A 22,334-nucleotide genomic window follows, 5' to 3' on the forward strand; every position below is an offset into this window, starting at 1 on the left:
AAATAAAATAAAATAAAATAAAATAAAATTCAGTTCCTTAGGCACAATAGTCCATATTTCAAGTGTGCAAAAGTTACCATGCTTAGTTGCTACCATATTGGGCATCGCAGAATCTCCACCATCACAGAAAGTTCTGTTGGACAGTTCCAATACAAATTGTCCTTACCTTCAGTGGTCTTCAAATGCCCTGAATGAATTCTGGACTCACTGCGGTGGCTTAGATGGCCATTATGGATTGGTCCCTGCCTGGGTCTCAGGACTCATTTTTGCCACCCTGGACCCATACACCATATGCACTAGCAGTGAAGAAACTCTTTTCCTTCTTTCTCACAAGCTCCTCCCCTGCAACAGCTAGCTGAACCATTTCCCCTGACCCTTTTGGCCAACCTAATTTCTTCTCATCCTGCTGGGTTCAATCAAAGCACCTCTTCTCTGCGGACCCTCTCGACCCTTTAGGTGAGACAAGATTACCTGCTTTGCAATCTCAGAGAAGGCTGTGCTTTGCCCATCATATCCCCACTATCAGTTGTTCACTGGTGTATCCTAAGTCTGTAGAACACTGCCTGGCTCACAGTAAGCTCTCTTTAATTATTTGTTGAATGAACAACTAAATAACTCTTTGTCAGAATTCCTTGTATCATTGTTTGTCAACCATCATAGTTTGCAATTACACAATGGCAGGGAACTTTTTTATCTCATTCATCACTTTATTTCAGTCTCTTCAATATAACAGATAATCAAAATTATTAAGGAATTATGGTAAAAGAAAGGAAGGAAAGAAAAGAGAAAGGGGGGTACAAGAAAAGGAGAAAGGAGGGGAGGACAAGCGTAAGGAAAATAAAAGGAAGAGGTAGGTGAGTAAGTGATGAATGCAAAGCTTATACCTTAGGAGACAGGAAAAATGATAATGTTATTGAGAAACAGAATAGCTGGGGAGCTAATGGCACACAGCAGTCAAGCTTTGACTGTACAATGCTGGAACAATCATTTTCCCATCACCAACTCAAGGACAAGCTTATAAAGACTCCCTGAATAGCCCCATCCTTGCCACCCCCACTCCCAACCCACTGGAATGAGAAACAGAAGTGCAAATTAAGCTTTTTATTACAATTAGCAGCCTAACACAGGCATCACCTGTCTTGTTGAAATGTGATATTTCATCTGAGACACTCATAATCATAGCCCAATGGGGGAGACTGTGAATCAATTCACTGCTTGTTTTTCAACAGCTTTATATGAAATGATTTTTATTCTTTACACTTGCTAGTTATCCCCAAGGAATTCAAGGCAATTTACAAACTTTTAATTCTTCAGACACTCTGGGAGTGAAGGAAGTAAAAGCCTAGAATTTATAGATATGGGAGAAAAACCATGTCACAGGATTAAATACTCAGACAGGGGAGACTCATCTGTTCCCAGATCCCACCCTTTTGAAGATGAACAGAAGGGCATTATAGTGATATTCCTAAAAGCCATCTGAGCAGAGTTTGACATGGAAATGAGGCTGGAGAGGCTGAAAGTGAGTGAGGTGTGAGGCAGTATTAACAGGTATGGGCATAATCAATGATAAAGAGGGAAGACATGAAGGTGGGAAGACAGAGGCACAGAATAGAACTTAGAAAGGCCTGGAAGGGCCCTGAGCCAGAAGCACTTGGAGTAAGGATCACCCAAGCAAAGAAGAAGAAACAGGATGCTGAAGAGAGCATATATTTAAAAAAAAAAAAAAAAAAAGCAAACCCTGAAATCATAATTTTATAGGTAAGGAAGTCAATAACAAGAGATAATAACAAGTGATTTGCCCAAGCCTACACAGTGAGCTAGGATGGAGAGGAAACCAGAACCCTGAGCAGTTTCTTCTACCCTGAGTAGGAAAAGGAAGTAGTGTTTGCCTCATGGCCTTTTGTTCATCACTTCCCTCCAAGAAAATAGGATGGGGGGCAAAACTGGGAGCTTAAGGGAGGTGAAATAAGATTAAATTGTCTATTTAGGAATGACACTAGATAGTTAGGTTTGATATTAGATATTGGGTTGTCCAGCCACATTGCTTTCCAGTTGAAGATGCATACCATATGAATTTTTAGTGTAGGTATATCAGCAGGTATCCCTCATTTTATGGAACAGATATTATATCTCAGTGTCTTAACACAGTAAATATGTATTTCTCATGCACTTTACCATGTTGTGCAGGTAGGCCAAGAACTCTGCTCAATCCAGTCACTCAGAGACCAGACTCCTTCCATTAAAAGCTGTGCTATCCAGCATGGTGGCTACTAGCCACTTGTAGCCATTTAAATTAACTAAAATTAAATAAAATTAAAAATTCAGTACCCCAGTCCTGTTAGCTGTATTTGACGTGCACAGTAAATGCATGGCTACCATATTGGATAGCAGAGCTCTAGAACATTTCATCACCACAAAAGTTCTACTGGATAGTGCTCCTCTAGACTGGATCTCTGGCATTCAGCCAGCACACAAGAAGAGAAAAAGCATAGATGATAATGCAGGAAGGGCCAGACCTAGCCAGCCATTACTTTTGCCCATATTCCACTGGCCAGGGCTCCATTTTACATCCATACCTAACTACAAGGGAGAAGAAAGACAGAGAAATGTAGTCAAGCTATATGCCCAGGAAGAGGAGGAAATGAGCTTATTGAGTATTTACCAGTTTCTGCCACAGATATATTCTAGCAAATTCCTAAAATAAAAAATTAATTTCCCAACTGAGCTCTGTAATAAAATCAGAATAATGATCCTAAAAAGAGAATATCTCCCCATAGACTATTTTAAATTTTAAACAAGGAAGAGTTAGGATGGTGGTCAGACTCATACTCAGAATTGTAGTTCTCTAAGGGCATTTTGCCACATACATACTCTAGCACCCCCAAGTGCTCCATTTATTCCCTTTATTTCCTTTCTGTCCCCACCTCCACTCCTACTCCATCATTTATACCTGGCGTAGAGATACTATAATCAAAATTCACAGGGGAGGCTGTTGCATCCACACGACTCCTGAAACAGAATGCTACAGGCACCAGTGACAGTCACAACAAAGTTTATTACAATGAGAGGCAAGGCCGACCGATCGGGACCAACACTCTTGATAAGAGTGCAGCCTCGAACAGCCGGGGTACAGAGTTTTTATAACCGATCACATCGTTTTATCATCACCTGGGAACAGAACAAAAAAACAGTTTCCAGATGAGTTAGAAACAGTTGCCTAATGAGGTGTTTACTTTAGACTTTCTGCCTCTAAGTTGCAACCAGTGGATCTCCTTGACCCTGCCTCTGAAGCTCTTTTCTTTGAACTTTTGTTTCCTTAATTGGTGAAGCCTAATTTACAAGAGTATGAGGCGTAGTTTACCAGAGCAAAGCAAGGCTGTTATCTCTTAACCTTCAGTGTCAACACAAAGCTGTTATTTTTCAAGCTAAGCATTAGCCCTACACTACAATTTAACCCTTACATAGGCAACAAAGAAAAGATAAACAAGTAGGACTACATCACACTAAAAAGCTTCTGCACATTAAAGAAAACCACCAACAAAATGAAAAGGCAACACACTGAATAGGAGAAAATATTTATAAATCATATATCTGATAAGGGGTTAATATCAAAAATATAAAAAAAAAAAAACTCATACAACTCAAAAGGAAAAAAGAAACCACTCTAACCAAAAAATGAGCAGAGGATCTAAACAGGAATTTTTCCAAAGGAGATACACAAAATGGCCAACAGGTAAATGAAAAGGTGCTCAACCTCACTAATCATTTGGGAAATGCAAATCAAAACCACAATGAGCTATCACCTCACACCTGTTAAAATGGTTATCATTAAAATAACAAGAAATAATAAGCCTTGGCAAGCATGTGGAGAAAAGGTAACCTTTGTACGAAGTTGGTGGGAATGTAAATTGGAGTAGCCACCATGGAAAATAGAATGGAGGTTCCTCAAAATATTAAAAATATAATTACCATATGATCCAGCAACTACACTACTGGGTATTTATCCCAATGGAATGAAATCACTCTTTTGAAAACATATCTACACCTTCATGTTCACTGCAGCATTATTTACAATAACCAAACATGGAAATAACTCAAGTGTCCATCAACAGATGAATAAATAAATAAAATATGGACTTCTGAGCCAAGATGGTGACATAAGAAAACCCTGAACTCACCTTCTCCATAGACATACCAAATCCACACCTATATATAGAACAGTTCCTCCTGAAGAACAGAGGGCTGACTTAATAGCTTCTGTACAATGAAAGACAGACTACAGAGAGAATGGCAAAAGAGACAGAGGTAACAAAGGAAACCTTCATCCCCAACATTGCAAACTGCAGTGGGGAGGAATAGTACTAAGAGACTGTGAGTAGGGGCGCCTGGATGGCGCAGTCGGTTAAGCCTCCGACTTCAGCCAGGTCACGATCTCGCGGTCCGTGAGTTCGAGCCCCGCGTCAGGCTCTGGGCCGATGGCTCGGAGCCTGGAGCCTGTTTCCGATTCTGTGTCTCCCTCTCTCTCTGCCCATCCCCTGTTCATGCTCTGTCTCTCTCTGTCCCAAAAATAAATAAAAAAAAAAAAAAAAAAAAAAAAAAAACAAAAAAAAAGAGACTGTGAGTAGATTCACTTGCCCCAGGGCACAGAAAAAAAAATGCCACAGTTTGAATTTAAGAAACAAAACAGATGAACATAGTAAGGGGGAAACAAAAGATGCAAATCAGGAAACAGACTCTTAACTATAGAGAACAAACTGAGGGTTGTTGGAGAGGAGGTGGTCAGGGAGACCAGTTAAATAGGCAATGGGTATTAAGAAGGGTACTTGCGATGAGCACTGGGTATTGTATTTAAGTGTTAATCATTAAATTCTACACCTGAAACTAACTGGAATTTAAATATAAATTTGGGGGGGGGGGAAATAAAAGAAAATAAAAGGGCAACTAAAATATAACAGAACCAGCCCTAGAACTCTGCCAAATGTGGGGTAGCTGCTAGAACTCTCTTCAGGTTGAAGAAGTTGGTGGGAGCCACAGTTTACATTTCCCCTCTACCTTGACAGTATGGATGGGAGCAGAGACCAGCCAGCCTAGCACCTCAGTGAGCCACAGGCCTCTAGGCCACACTAACCCAATCTTCCTATCACAGTGGCCCCAGTGCAGGAAACCCCTGGTCAGTGCTCTCTACAGCTCCAGCCAGATCACCAAGATGACCCAGGCACAAAGCATTCCAGAACCACTCCTAGCTCATACCACTTCAGCTCCAGACAAGTAACAAGGACATCTTCAGTACAGAGTGCCAGGACCCCTCAACCCACACCCTACTTCACCTCCAGCTACCCCACCAGGACTCCCCATGCACAGGGTGCCACACAACACCCTAGCCTGTACCTATGTCAGCTTCAACTGTCCTCCCAGGATATCTTCTTCATGGAGAGCCCCAGCACTCCACCAGCATGTACCCACTTCAAGTTCAGCTGTCCTGCCAGGGAACCCTCGGGCCACCCTGGCCCATGCCCACTTCAACTCTAGTCATCCTACCAGGGCAACCACAGCATGAAGTGCCCCAGGACCCACAACCCAAGTCAGCCACAACTCCAGCCAGCCAGCCAAAATTACCAGGCACACACAGTCTGCACAGGGGTGACCATACATCAGACAATTTCTTCAAGTTTAGGAGAAGTAGCTCTTCTGCCTAATTAATAGAAACAAACACAGAAAGTCAAGCAAAATGAGACAGAAGAATACATACCAAATGGAAAAAAAAAACAAGACAAAACCTCAGAAAATAAGCTAAATGAAATGGAGACAACCAACTTACCTGACAAAGATTTCAAAATAATGGTCATAAAGATGCTCACTGGAGTGGAGGGAAGAGTAGATGAACATAGTGAGTACTTCAAAAAAGACAAAAAACATATAAAAAAGAACCAATAGTAGTTGAAGGATACAAAAACTGAAATGAAAAATACACTAAAGGGACTCAACAGTAGATTAGAGGATGCAGAAACAGATCAGTGATCTGGAAAACAGGGTAATAAGAATCACCCAAGCTTAACAGCAAGAAGAGAAAAGAATAAAACAAAATAAGAATAGATCTCTTGAACATCAAGCAAACAAACATTTGCATTATAGGTGTCCCAGAGAAAAAAGAAAAAGAAAAAGTGGCAAAAAAAAAAAAAAGTTCTTTGAAAAAATAATAGCTAAAAACCTCCCTAACCTGGGGAAGGAAACGAACATCCAGATTCTGGAAGTACAGAGAGTTCCAAACAATATGAACCCAAGCAGGTCCACACCACAATATATTTTAATGAAAATGTCAAAGTTAAAGATAAAGAGAATTTTTAAAGCATCAAGAAAGAAGCAACTAGTAAACCACAAGGAAAACCCCATAAGGCTATCAGTTAGGTTTTCAGCAGAAACTTTGCAGGCCAGAAGGGAATGGCATGATATATCAAAGTGCTGAAAGGAAAAAAAAAACCTACAACTAAGAATACTCCACCTGACAAGGTTATCTATGACAATTGAAGGAGAAGTAAAGAGTTTCCCAAACAAAAGTTAAAGGAGTTTATCACCACTAAACTGGCCTTATAGGAAGTGTGAAACAGACTTCTTTAAGTGGAAAAGAAAAGGCTATAATTAGGAATAATAAAATTATTACACAACAAGAGGATATAACAGTTGTAAATATCTATGTACCCAATACTGGAGAACCTAAACACACATAAAGCAAATACTAATAGACATAAAGGAGAAAATTGACAGTATTACAATAATAGAAGGAAACTTTAACTCACATCAATGGATACATCATTCAGACAAAAAAATCAATAAGGGTACAGTCTGTGAATATCACATTAGACAAGGTGAACTTAACAGGTATATACGGGTATATATCCCAAAACAACATAATACTAATTCATTTCAACTGTACATGAAACAGTCACCAGGATAAATCATATGTTAGGCCACAAAATAAATCTCACTAAATTTAAGAAAACTGAAATCATATCACACATTTTTTCCAACTACAATGGTGTTGGAAACAAGAAAAAAAAACTGGAAAAAAACACAAGCACATGCAAGTTAAACAACATGCTACTAAGCAACCAGTGAGTCAATGAAGAAATCAAAGAGGAAAGAAAAAATACATGAAGATAAATGAAAATGAAAACAGTATAGTCCAACATCTTTGGGACACAGCAAAAGTAGTTCTAAGAGAAAAATGTGTAGTGATATAGGCCTGCCTCAAGAAACAAGAAAAATCTCAAATAAACAAGCTAACCCTACACTTCAAGGAACTAGAAAAGAACAAACAAAACCCAAAGTTAGCAGAAGGAAGCAAATAATAAATGTAAGAGCAGAAATAAATGAAATGGAGATTTAAAAAAACAATAGAAAAAATCAATGAAACCAAGAGCTGGTTCTTTGAAAAGATAAAGTTGATAAATCTTTTACCAGACTCATCAAGAAAAAAAGAGAGAGAACCCAAATAAATAAAATCAGAAATCAAAGAAGAGAAATAACCAACACCACAGAAACATAAAAGGCTATAGGAGACTACAATGAAAAATTATATGCCAACAAATTGAACAACCTAGAAGAAATGGATAAAATCCTAGAAGCATACAATCTTCCAAAACTGAATCAAGAGAAATAAAAAATATGAACAGGCCAATTGGCCTAGTAACAAAATTGAACTGGTAATCAAAACACTCCCAACAAACAACAGTTCAGGACCAGAGGGATTCATAGACAAATTCTACCAAACATTTCAAGAAGAGTTAATACCTATTCTCCTCAAACTATTCCAAAATATAGCAGAGGTAAAAAAAAAAGCTTCCAAATAAATGCATTCTATGAGGCCAGCATTACCCTGATAGGAAAGAAAGAAAGAAAGAAAGAAAGAAAGAAAGAAAGAAAGAAAGAAAGAAAGAAAGACAGAAAGAAGGAAGGAAGGAAGGAAGGAAGGAAGGAAGGAAGGAAGGAAGGAAGGGAGGGAGAGATAGAAAACTACAGGCCAATATCTCTGATGAGCACATATGCAAAAATCCTCAACAAAATATTAGCAAACCACATTCAACAATAAATTAAAAGGACCATTCACCACAATCAAGTGAGATTTATTTCAGGGATGCAAAATGATTCAATATCCATAAATCAATCAATATGATACACATTAACAAAATGAAAGATAAAAATCATATGATCATATAAATAGATACAGAGAAAGTATTTGAGAAAAGCAATATCTGTTCATGGTAAGAACTCTCAACAAAATGGGTTTAGAGGGAACATACTTTAACATAATAAAGGCCATAAATGAGAAACTCATAGCTAACATCATATTCGGTGGTGAGAAACTGAGAGCTTTTCCTCTGAGATTAGAACAAGATATGGATGTCCATTCTCACCACTTTTATTCAACATGGTCCTGGAAGTCCTGGCCACAACCATCACACAAGAAAAAGAAATAAAAGGAATCCAAGTTGGGAAAGGATAAGTTAGACTGTCCTTATTTGTCACTATTTGCAGATGACATGATTCTACACATAGGAAACCCTAAAGACTACAAAAAAAAACTATTAGAAGTAATTAATTTAGCCAAGCTGCAGGATATAAAACTAATATACAAAAATTTGTTGCTTTTCCATAAACTAATAACAAACTATCAGAAAGAGAAATTAAGAAAACAATTCCATTTAAAATTGCATCAAAAGGAATAAAATACCTAGGAATAAGTTAACCAAGGAGGTGAAAGACCTGTACTCTTAAAACTATGAAAGACACTGAAGAGAATATAAACAAATGGAAAGACCTACCATGTCCATGGATTGGAATAATCAATATTGTTAAAATGTCCATACTACCCAAAGAAATCTACAGATTCAATGCATTCCCTATCAAAACACCAACAACAGTTTTCACAGAACTAGAAAAAATAATCCTAAAATTTCTATGGAACCACAAAAGACCACAAATTATCAAAACAATCTTGAGAAAGAAGAATGAAACTTAAGGTATCACAATCCCAGATTTCAGTATATACTACAAAGCTATAGTAATAAAGAAAAGTATGGTGCTGACAAAAATAGACATACAGATGAATGGGACAGAATACAGAACCCAGAAATAAACCTGTTTATTTGGTCAACTAATCCATAATAAAAGAGGTAAGAATATACAATGGGGAAAAGACAGTCTCTTCAATAAATGGTGTTGGGAAAACTGGATAGCTACATGCAAAAGAATGAGACTAGATCATTTTTATATACCATACACAAAAATGAACTCAAAATGGATTAAACCCCTAATTGTTAGACATGAAGACACAAAACTCCTAGAAGAAAACATAGGTAGTAATGTCTTTAACATTAGCCTTAGCAACATTTTTCTAGATATGTCTTCTAGGCAAGGGAAATACTACACCAAAATAAAAGCTTTTGCACAGGGAGGGAAACCATCAACAAATTGAAAGAGCAACCTACTAAATGGGAGATGATATTTGCTAATGATATATCTTATACTGGATTAATATCCAAAATATATAAAGAACTAATACAACTCAACACCAAAAATATGTGTGTGCACACACGCGTGCACACTCACACACGCGCAGACACACACATATGTATATACACACATATATATGATTTAAAAATGAGCAGAGGATCTACATAGACATTTTTTCAAAAATGACATACAGATGGTCAACGGATACATGAAAAAGATGCTGAACATCATTAATCAACAGGGAAATGAAAATCAAAACCACAATGAGATATCACCTCACACCAGTTAGAATGTCCATCATCAAATGACAAGAAATAACAAGTGTTGGTGAGAATGTGGAGAAAAGGGAATCCTTGTGCATTGTTGGTGGGAACATAAACTGGTGCAGCCACTGTGGAAAACAGAATGGAGGTTCCTCAAAAATTAAAAATAGAAATACCGTATGACCCAGTAATTCTACTACTGCCACTACTGGGTTATTTACCCAAAGAAATGAAAACACTAACTTGAAAAGACATAGGTTTATTGTAGCATCATTTACAATAGTCAAGATATGGAAGCCACCCCAGTGTCCATCAGTAGATGAATGGATAAAGAAGATGTGGTGCGTTTGTGTGTGTGTGTGTGTGTGTGTGTGTGTGTGTGTACATTGGAACATTCCAATATTCCATACACATTGGAATGAGATCTTGCCATTTGCAACAACGAATGGAACTACAGGATGTTATGCTAAGTGAAATAAGTCAAACAGAGAAAGACAAATATCATATGATTTCACTTATATGTAGAATCTAAAACAAAACAAACTCATAGCTACAGAGAACAGACTCTTGGTTTCCAGAGGCAGGGAGTGGGGGGTGGGTGAAATGGAGGAAGGTGGTGTAAAAGCACAAACTTCCAGTTATAAGATAAATAAGCCTTGGGAATGCGATGGACAACATGAAGACTATAATTACCAATATCGTATTGTATATTTGAAAGTTGTTAAAAGAATAGATCTATCTTAAAAGTCTCATCTCCAGAAAAAAAAATTGTAACTATATGTGGTGACAGATAGTAATAAACTTACTGTGATAATCATTTTGCAGTATATAGATATATCAAATCATTATGTTGCACACCTAAAACTAATACAATGATATGTGTCAATTATATCTCAGCCAGAAAAACTTTAATTAAAAAAATAAACATTCAGAAGCACCTGGGTTGCTCAGTTGGTTGAGCATCTGACTCTTAATTTTGGCTCAGGTCATGATCCCAGGGTCATGGGATCAAGCCCCATGTCAGGTTCTATGCTGAGTGTGGAGCCTGCTTGGGATTCATTCTCTCTCTCTCTCTCTCTCTCTCTCTCTCTCTCTCTCTCTCCCTCTCCCTCTCCCTTTCCCTCTCCCTCTCCCTCTCTCCCTTCCTCCCTCCCTCCCTCCTGCTTGCACTCTCTCTTTCTCTCTCGAATCAACAAACATTCACATAGGAATCTTAGTTCCCTTCTAACTTTTCTCTGTACCTACCATGTCTGAAGCTTGTATTTGAACTTGAATGGGTTCAATTCAACAACCTTCACCAGGTCCCTGCTATATGCATGAGTTATATGCAGTAAGGATCATAGGGCATAAAAAAAGGTGAAAGACACAATCACTCAGGGAAAGTTTGAAATAATTAATAATATGTTGAGCTGAGACAAATGCCCAGAGAGATACAAAAGTGAGAGTTCAAAACAATGTGAGATGAGAACAGATAAGGGAAGCAGGGAAAGACTCCCTAGAAGAGAAGACAGTATAGCATGCTTTCTGAATGCTGAGACTGGTTTCAATAGGTTGGGATGTAAGGAGAAGCTTCGAAGAAGAGAGGGAGGCAGTGCTAGCCTTTCTCTGAAGACAAGATGGCTGGTTGTGTACTTGGAAGTCAGTCTCGAGAGGAATTGCTTCCCTCAGCTTCTGTTCCATCATCTGTATCTCCTACCCTTCCCCAGGTCCCACTTTATAACACAAGAACCACCATTCCCTGCACCTGAGTACCAAGCTATGACCAAATAGGCTGGAGCAGAACACCAGAGCAACGAGCTGAGATAAAGGGAGGGTAGGACCATGCCCTTGAAGGAAACACCATATATGAACACACATTGGAAACTTTGAAGGACCACACTAATTTGAAAGATAATTATTGCTATGTGCTAAGGTATGTGTCCAGAGCAAAATGGGAAACATGGTAGTTGGTTAAGGAGTTCTACCGAGCAATCCTTAATACCACTTCCAACTCTAATATTTTAAGGCCCGATGGTTTTGTCACTGGCAAGATTCCTGACCTTGGTTTTTATCAAGCCCTGATCTTTCTACCTTTAATCTATCCACTCCATGGTGATCCTAGTCCAAGTCACTACCATTCCCCATCTGAACTACTGAAAGAAACTTCTCACTTGTCTCCTCCACAAGTACTTATCCACCTGCAACTTATCCATAATGACCTTTCTAAAAACACATCATAGATTTTACCCTGAAGATAAAATCTAAACTCATTACATCCTATCAACCTAACCAAGGCTTAAACTACTTTCTTCCTCCTTTACCAACTCTAGCCACGCTGGCCTCCTAAACAGTTGCTAAAACACATCAAAGTCTTTCCCATCTCTAGGTCTCTCCAGTTGTTCCTCAGCCTGGAACACTTTTCTTTTTTATCTCTACATGGCTGGCTCAACTCCAATGTCGTCATTTCAGATAACCTCTAATTACTCTATCAACAGTACCCCAATTACTGCTATACAATCTGCTAGGAGTGTCCACAGACTTCTACTCTCCCCTTGCCCTATGCTGTCCTTGCAAATATCTCCTCTACCCTCCTGCCTCCAGCCTCACCTCTGTGAACATTTGCACGTATTTGTGGCCACACTCACATCTCTGCAGCTGTGGTTCCACATTCCCAACTAGCTTCTGGGTATTCCACCAATATGTCACAGTTGGGAAAACAGAATCACCATCTTTTGCAAATCATTTCCTATCCTTTATTTCTATTACTTCTACCACCATCCTTACAATTTCCTAATCTTACAATCACATATCATCTTTAATCCCTTATATATAATTAATGACTAACTTTTCTGGAGCACTGTGTAGTATACAGTTTTCACACAATATCTTCTTAATCATTGAGGTTGTCATTATTATTTTTTAAGAGCTCTACTGAAGTATAATTGAATAAGATATCAAACTATTACCAAAATCAAGACAATGAACATATCCATTGACCCAAATGGTTTTCTTGTGCCCCTTGGTAATCTCCCCCTCATCCTTCCCCACTTCTCCATTCTCTCCTGGAAAGCACTGTTTCCTGCCACTATACATCAGTGTGTATCTCCTAGAATGGAGATCTATAGAATCACACATTATATACTCATTTTTGTCTGTTTTTCTACTCAGCATAATTATTTTGAGATTCACCCCATGTTATAGCTTATATCAATAGTTTGTTCCTTTTTATTACTGTGTAGTATTCCATTGTACTGATGTAACAGTTTGTCCATTCTTTAGTTGATGGGTATTTGGGTTGTTTCCAGTTTGGGGCTATTCCAAAAAAAAAGCCTCAGTGAACATTTGTGTACAAGTCATTGTATAAGCATATGCTTTCATTGTTCTTGGGTGAGTAATGGGTGAAATGCCAGTATCATATTGCAGATATATGTTTAGCTTTTTTAAAAAATTGCTAAACTGTCTTTCAGTGTGATGTGCCATTTTGCATTCCCACCACCAACATTTAAGAGCTCCAATTCTTCCACACACCTCCCAATACTTCATATCATCAGCATTTTTAATTTTAGTCATTCTGGTAAACATACAGTGGTGCCCCCACGGAAGTTTTGTCTTTCTCAAATGACTGATGACGCTGAGCATATTTTCATGGTTTATCTACCACCTTTTTGAATTCAGTTTGTTAAAATTTTGTTCAGAATGTTTGCAATTATGTCCATGAGGGATAATGGTTTGTAATGTTCTTTCCTTCCGGTGTTTTTGTCTGTTTTCGGTTATCAGTGCAATGCTGGCCTTATAAAATGAGTTGGGAAGTATTCCTTCCTCTTCAATTTTCTGGGAAGAGTTTGTGTAAGTTTCCTATTTAAATGTTTGGTAGAATTCACTGGTGACATTATCTGGCCCTAGAATTGTCTTTGTAGAAACGTTTTCAGCCAAAAATTAAATACATAATGCAGCTATTCAGGTTGTCTCTTTCTAAGCTAGCTTTGTTAGCTTCTATCTTTCAAGGAATTTGTCAATTTGATCTAAATTGTAGAATTTACTGGTAAAAAATTGTTCATAACATTATCCTTATTCTTTTTTTAACACCTGTAAAATCTACAGTGATGTCACCTCTCCTGAAACTGGTAATTGTATGTTCCCTCATTGTTTCCCTGATCAGTCTGGCTAGAAGTTTATCAATTTTATTGGCCTTCTCAAAGAACTAGCTTTTGGTTTCATTAATTTTTTTCTATTTTTCTGTTTTCTAATTTATTTCTGCTCTTATTCTTTCTTTCCTACTTACTTGGGGTTTACTTTGCTCTTTCTAGTTTCTTAGGACAGAATCTGAGTCACTGATCTGAGACTTTTTTTTTTCTAATATAGGTTTTTAGTGCTATAAAGTTTGTGTCTTTATATTCAGTGTATTTCCTATAGGCAGTATATATAGTTTTTTTCCAACCTGACAATCTCTGTTGTTTAATTGGGGTATTTATGGATATGGTTGTATTAATCTATTATCTTTTTATCTTTCTATTTGTCCATTCTAGTAGTTCTTTCCCTCTTCTTTTTCTGCCTTATCTTGGATAAGTTGAATATTTGTATGATTCTATTTTATTTCCATTTTATACACAGTTTACTCTATAACTCTTTGCTTTGTTATTTTCATGGTTGCTTTAGGGTTTATAGTATGCATATTTACCTTATGCAGTAAAGTGAGAGCATACTACTTCATATAGTGTAAGAACATTATAATTGTGCATTTCTATTTTCTCTTCCTAACCCTTGTTTTGCTGCTCTCCTACCTATCATTTTTATATATACTACAAATCCCACACTACACTACACTGTTACTGCTTTTGTTTAAACAGTTTACTTTCTCTTAAAGAATTTAAAGAGTTTTTAATAATAAGTATGTCTTTTCCATGTCTGAAAAATCTTCATTTTTCCTTCATATTTGAAAGATATGTTCTTTGGACATAAAATTCTAGGTTGACAGGGGTACTTGTCTTTCAGTACTTCTTCCTTTAATTTGCTTGTTTTTCCAAAAGAAATCTGCTCTCATCCTTATCTTTGTCCCAACTCTGTACATATGTGTCTCCTTCCTCTGGCTGCTTTTCAGATTTTCTCTTTACTGATGGTTTTGAGCAACTTGCTTGTCATGTGACTTGGTGTAGTTTTCTTCAGGTTCCTTGTGCTTGGAGTTTGTGAGCTTCTTGGAGCTGAGAGTTTATAGTTTTCAACAAATTTAGAAATTTCACCCATTATTTCTCCAAATAATTTCTCTCTCTCTCTCTCTCTCTCTCTCTCTTCTCCTTTGTAAAACTCCAATTACATGCATATTAGGTCACTTGAAGTTGCTCCACAGCTTACTAATACTCTATTCATTCTTAAAATTCTCCCTTCTTTTTTTCTTTTTCTTTCTTTTTTTTCTTTCATTCTTTCTTTCTTTTTCTTTCTTTTCCTCCCTCCCTCCCTTCTTCCTTCCTTTCTTTCTTCTTTCTTTTATTCTTTCTTTCTTTTTGTTTCTTTTCCTCCCTCCATTCGTTTGTTCTTTCTTTTTCTTTCTTTCTTTCTTTCTTTCTTCCTTTCTTTCTTTCTGGATATTTTCTGTTGCTATGACTTTAAGTTCACCAAACTTTCCTTCTGCAAAGTCTTACCTACCACTAGTCTCATCCAGTGTATTATCCACACATTGTAATTCTCATTTTTAAAAGTTGAATCTGGCCTTTTATATCTTCCATGTCTTAACTTTTTTAACATATAGCATACTGTTGTAATTATTTTTAATGGCCTTGTCTGCTAATTCTAACATCTGGGTCAATTCTGATTCAATGTCAGTTGATTGACTCATCTCATTACAGACTGTATCTTCTTTGCATGGCTGATCATTTTTGATTGGATAGCTGACACTGTAAATTTTATCTTACTCTTTGCTAAAATTTTTACCCACAAGTATTTGTGATCTTTGTTTTTGATGCAGTTTCTTGGAAACAATTCAGTCCTTTTGTGTCCTGCTTTTAACATTTGTTATGCAGAACCAGAGTAGTATCTAATCTAGAGCTCATTTTTTTTTAAATTTTTTTTCAACGTTTTTTATTTATTTTGGGGACAGAGAGAGACAGAGCATGAACGGGGGAGGGGCAGAGAGAGAGAGGGAGACACAGAATCAGAAACAGGCTCCAGGCTCCGAGCCATCAGCCCAGAGCCTGACGCGGGGCTGGAACTCACGGACCGCGAGATCGTGACCTGGCTGAAGTCGGACGCTTAACCGACTGCGCCACCCAGGCGCCCCAATCTAGAGCTCATTAATCCCAAGCGCTGAAGAAAACTCTTTTGTGTACTCCACTCAATGCCCTTGAACCTTGAGGTTTCTAGTGTGGCTATTGGGAATAGGCACTATTTCTGACTCTGTGTAAGGGCTGTTACCTCTAATCCTTTCAGGCAGTTCTTTATCCAGGCTTAGGTAGTTTTCTCACACACAGTCACTCATAAGTACTCAGCTGAATCCTCAAAAGGGACCTAAAAATCTCTGGAGATCTATATGCAACTCTCCCCTCTCTGCTATTCTGTCCTGAGAACTACAACTGACCAGACTCTCAGCTTTGTCCCCTCATTTCAAGGAGTCTGACATCTATTTGATTTTCCCTTCTCTGCAGTGTGGCCTGGAAATTTTCAAGATAATAAACTGGGACAAGCATAGAGTTCACTTCATGTAAACACGTAAGTGTAAACAAAATACACATAGTTTTGTCCTTCTTAATAATTAAGCCATTATTTGGACAGTTCAGATGATAATTAAATTTTGAACTACGGTGATGGTAATAGAAAAGCAGAATAACTACCAGAACGTGCTTAAAGACTGCTTGCTATTAGGTTTTTTTTTGTGGTTTTTTGTTGTGTTTTTTTTTTGTTTTTTTTTTTTTTTTGCTTGCTATTAGGTTTAAGGACACTTACAATTTGGAATCTTGGGCTGGCTCTTTATTCAATTTACTCATTTGAAATATAGGTGTAATAAAAATGACAGAGATTTGGCTTCTGGCCAAGATGAAACAAAAGGGAGCATATTTAAACTACCATTTGAAATGCCATAAATTAGACACAACATATGAAATAATGGTTTGTAAGACACAGGACATCAGGCAAAAAAAAAAAGGACCGTAAGTAATCTTTAAGAGATGCATCTCACAGAGATGCACCATATTCTGTCAATCATTCCCCTTTTTCTGTTACTATCACCATAGTTCAAGACTTAATTATCATTCGAACTATCCAAATAATTACCTCTCAACTAAGTGATGAAAGACAAAACTATATGTGTTTTACTGTGTTTTATTTACATGTCTGTGTTGCTAGTAGCTCCTTCCACATGGTTTGGGTTCAACACATACAGAAAAATGTATCATGCAGTGTAAAGAGCATGTAAATGCTAGAGCCAGACTGCCTCAGTGCAAATCCTAGTGACATGGTTCACCAGCTATATAACATTGGATAAGTCATCTAATCTCACTATGCATTCATTTTCTTGGCTAAAACAGAGAGATAATAATAGTATCAACCTCAGAGGATTGCTGTGCAAATTAAATGATTTAACCTATGTGAAATAAATATTAGCATATATTATTGACTTGAGCTGAACTGGTCTCCTTGCTTTCAGTTTCTCCTCCCTTTAATTTATCCTCCAGGAGATAGCTCTTTTAGAAGATGCTTCCTAAAATCCAAATTTCATCTACTACATCCCTGCTGTAAAACCTTCTGTGGTGCCCCATGTAACCCCCAAAGTGCTCCCACTGTCTAGCCCCAGCCTTCATTTCTGAATTCATCTTACCACCACATCACCACACAAATCCTTTGCTCAAATAATATTGATCCATTTGCCAGATCCCATATACATCCTTCTCCCACCTTTGCTCACACAATCTCCTCTACCTGGAATTCCATTTTATAGCCCCCCTCCACCCAAGTCTGCCCCCAATCAAAATCCTACCCTTGAGAGTCCAACTCAAACTCCACCTTCTTATAAAGCCCATACTGATCACTTTCAAAATATAATCTCTATATCCTCTCAACACCCTTGGAAACAACTATCTATGGTTTTCACATGACTCTTATTTACTTCCTTTATTAGTACTTGTTATCAGAGACCTGTGTACCCAGTACTCAATAAATATCTACTCAATGAACAAATAAATTTGACTCAGAAGACTCATGAGGCCATTCAAGGCAAAAGACCATACAATAAATTCTTTACTAAGACAGTTTTTCCTGGAAGAAGATGAATTCCTCATCATGCAAATGGCAGGAAGAACTATGCCCAAAACAGCCACATTATCCCTGGCAGCCTCAGGGGTACACAAGTAGCAAAGGCTACAGAACTCCAGTTTCCAGTTTCCAGGCTCTTGAATTTGTCTAATTAACACAGCCTGAGTCAAATGTGCCAAAGGGAAGCAGAACATCCCACCAAATATAGACTCAGCCGCCATGTTCCCCTGGAAATAGAAACTGGGAGGCAGCAGAAGCTCAAGATGCAAAGGAAGATTGACATGATGTCACAGGGTGGGAACCAGCCTATTCCTGCCAGCCCTGCAGTGAGCAAGAGAGAAACCATGGATGGGAACCACTTCCCACTTCCCAAGCTCTGAGGGGCCTTCCCAAAAGGTTGGGAAAAGAGAGAACAAATAAGGCATGTCACAAGCTACCTCCCACCATGAGGTGTTCTCTGCCTCTGTCTCTCAGAGAGTGAGGGAGGAACAGAGAATTAGGATATAAAAACCCATCCTTGCAGGTTCTGTGCCCCTACCTAGCTCAGGAAGCATCAGGTAGGCCAATGCCATCAAAGAATGCAAACTGGCACTGCCCAACCTCCTTCCCTATTTCTTGTCTCTGCTCCAGGAAAGTAAATGGCTTACCTTCCTGGGTGAGCAATCCTAGTCAAGATTTGTTTTATTTATTTTTTATTTTTATTTTTTAAGTAGGCTTTATGCCCAGCACAGAGCCCAATGTAAGGCCCAAACTCACAACCCTGAGATCAAGACCTGAGCCGAGATCAAGAGTCAGATACTCTACTGACTGAGCCACCCAGGCACCCCAGTCAAGGTTTATTCTAAATCAAACAGCAACAAGAACAAAAACAAGAACAACGGTATCTACACAGATGACCTCATTTGTAGGAAGTTTGCCCCAAACATCTCTAAACCCCACTCCCACTTCTCTGCCACCTAGGTTTCCACTGTACATTCTTCACATTGTCCTTCCCTGGCTGCACTCACTCAATGAGTATTTGCTGAGTACCCTCTATGTGCCAAATTCTTGCTCTGGTGATTAAATAGAAAGAAAATGCTCACACAGTTTCTAGCCCCAATGGAGATAGTAGTCTACACGAAGTAGACATTAAATGAATAATGGCACAGATAAGCATGTAATTACACAACATAGTAAGTTCTAAGAAAAAAAATACAGTGTCATTGCAGCATGCAACCAGGAAACCCGGCTTCATTTGGGTCTCAGGAGAGGTCACTCAGAGGAGGCAAGAAGAATGAGAGGCTCCATGCTTGAGGCTCCATCATTTACCAGCAAGGTGAGCCAGGGCATGATGCTTAAGTTCTTTGTGCCTACTTCACAGAGCTGTTGTGAAGATTAAAATGAGTTAATTCAACACATATTATATGTACAAAGGGTTTAGAATAGTTCCTGAAAAAGATAAGTACCAAGTGTTTGCTATTGTCCTTGTGGTTGTTCTTGATCCTTCAGGAAGGAGCTCAAGTTCCTCCTCTTGGAAGACCCTCCTTGACTCCCTTTGGAAGAGTCAGACATCTCCAGAAATCTCAGTTCACATATCTATAACAGCATCTGCCATGCTCCACTCTGATTTGCTTGCCTGTGTGTGTTACCCTCACTGTCATTTGAGGTTCTAGGAAGCCTTGACAACATCTGATATTCATCTTTGTGCTCTCAGTGCCTCTCCTGGTAACTGGCACAAATAAGTGCTAATATTTAAGGAACAAATGAATTCCATTTAAGTTTTAAAGAGATGCCTATTGGGGCGCCTGGGTGGCTCAGTCGGTTAAGCGGCCGACTTCAGCTCAGGTCATGATCTCGCGGTCCGTGAGTTCGAGCCCCGTGTCGGGCTCTGTGCTGACAGCTCAGAACCTGGAGCCTGTTTCAGATTCTGTGTCTCCCTCTCTCTGACCCTCCCCCGTTCATGCTCTGTCTCTCTCTGTCTCAAAAATAAATAAACGTTAAAAAAAAAAAAAAAAAAAAAAAAAAAAGAGATGCCTATTAAAATATAAATACACAGACAAGACTAATAATAGCTACAAACCCAACTGAGATGAATATGACCCCTAACGAAACCTCTTCTGCCAGAATGGCTTTTCAGGTTTATGCTCCCAGTCTGCATGACGAACCTACAGAAAACAACTACCTGGAAATCCACTAGGCTGTATGTTGTATGAGGGTAATGCCTGAGTCTTACATATTGTTCCATCCCCAGCACCTGACATGGTAAGCAAACTGTTCACATTCTATAAATATTGGTTGAGTGAAGTAACAAATGTCCATTGTATTGTTATGCATCCCCTATATAACTCAACACCTCTGGTCTCTCCATCTTTGGTGTCTGGAAATCTTCTCCAAAGTAACTTTTTCTCTGACCGTATGAAAATGTGACACCTGGGACTAATTGTGCTTTTCTTCTTATTCTGGCTGCAGAGGAGCTCAGAGCCAAATCTGAAGTCCATTTGATGGACTTTTATAGTCCTATGAAGGCATTTATAGTGCACAGTGTGCCAGCTTTTTGTTTGACCTGAACTATGTTGTATTACTTTCCCTTCACTGTAGTCATCCTTTGGTGTCTTTTATCTTTATTACTTGATATACATAGAGATGCAAAAATTATATTCACAACTCAGATATGTAAAAACATACCTTTCTTTTTAAAGCCAAATTCATTTTTATTTTTGAGCCCTGATTCCTTGAGTAGTAGTGGGGAATGTAAGCTTGCTGTTTCAAGTTATTTTAGACTCTATTGACCTAAAAGAGTTTCTTTTAGATTATCTCAGGCTTCTAGGGGCAAAAATTGAATCAATTCAGAGTTGAATTTCCTACCAAGACTGTTTCTACTAATTAAGTGATGTTAGAGTCTCAGGAGACACTCAGGCATGTTGATGGCATTGCAGAAGGGACCAAGGTTTTCCCAGATCTTCAGTGCAGTGTGACTGGTCCAGCCTGGCCCCAGGGACCTGAAACTCCTTGGCTCTTCTGGCTGTCATATTTCATGCCGGCACCAATTGCTAAGGAACTACCTCCAGGCATGAGGTCCCCATCTTTGAGGTCAATGTACTGGAACTATAGGACGACTTTCAGAAATTCATTTGAGAGAAAGTTCTGTGACTGTGGCATGTCCCAGAACACTTTAGTTAATGGGTAGAGAATTACATTCCCTCTGAGGGGAACTTTGATTGATAGTCATAGCAAGGTTTATGACACAACAGGTATTCATTTTCTCCTGTGGCCCAGTCAGACTGGGAAACAGAGACTGAAGAATGCTGCCATTAAAAAGACTTGGGAGCGAGCCAGGTAATTTCTCCAGTTTTCAGCCTCCACACTGCATTTTGTGCAAGGCTTGAATTAGTGGAAATTTCCAAGCTAGAAATACCTTAAAGTCAACTAGCTTTGAAATGTTGACATGCAACTATTCACTGGTGTGCTTGTCCTCCTGCATAATTAAGTGAGGAAATATCCCAACCTGAACTAGTGGAGTCACTTAGACAAAAGAATCCGCTCTCTTCTACAGCATGTGCTTCTTGATTATGCTTCTTTTAGCGGAGTCATCATCTTGATAAGTCAGCATCAATACAAATCCTGATGGTAATTTAAAATGAGCCTACTGTATCCTGAGTGCTTACACACATGTTCTCCACTCCTTTAAGAATCCACAGGGAGAGTATTATTAGATCCATTCTATAGCTGTGGGACTGAGCAATCTGATTCCAAAACCCATGTGCATTCACACTGACTGCCTCTAACATATTTCTTTTCTCCCTTTGGAAAGCTGGAAACAAATTCAGTGTAAATAGAATTTTTTTAAGGTTTTCCTTTTTTTCTTGCTTTCTTTATACAAATCTTTTTTTCAAAATTAGTTCCACGGCCACTTGTCTTCATGCTGAGTGTGGGGCAAATGCCACTACCCTCCTCACTGCCTATCCTCCACCACTATCTGCTTTTCTCTGTCTTCACAAAACAAAAGAGGGAAAATGTCAGATGTAAATTTTGAAAAGCAATTTTACTAAAGCCCCATAAGGATGTCTGAAGAGTTTCTGTCACACAACCAAACAACCTTTTTTCCCATTAAAACTGATATTCTTATTTCTGGCTAATTTTGATTTTCAACTGCTTTTATTATTTCTAATTCAGGTATCTTTAACAATTTTTTAGAGATCCTTTTGATAACAAAATTTGTACCACAGGTTCTCTGTGGAGACAGTTTTCATTTGTCACCTAGTTATAAATATCTTCATTTCAGTTATTCTGGTAGATCTGTGATGCATTTTCTCTTTGCCAACCACTTCACATGGCTATCTATCAAAAGGACTGGTAAGGTTATTC

The 22,334-nt window shown here is 38.4% G+C and overlaps 1 protein-coding gene across 7 annotated transcripts in view; it reads right to left on the reverse strand.

Annotated features, from left to right (window-relative positions):
* The window catches only part of CACNA1E (calcium voltage-gated channel subunit alpha1 E), a 496,397-nt gene that overhangs the window by 425,223 nt on the left and 48,840 nt on the right, over window positions 1-22,334 (reverse strand). The window lies entirely within an intron of this gene.

Source organism: Panthera onca, chromosome F1 (genome assembly GCF_046562875.1).
Source record: "Panthera onca isolate mPanOnc1 chromosome F1, mPanOnc1 haplotype 2, whole genome shotgun sequence".
In the NCBI taxonomy this organism is placed as follows: Eukaryota; Metazoa; Chordata; class Mammalia; order Carnivora; family Felidae; genus Panthera; species Panthera onca.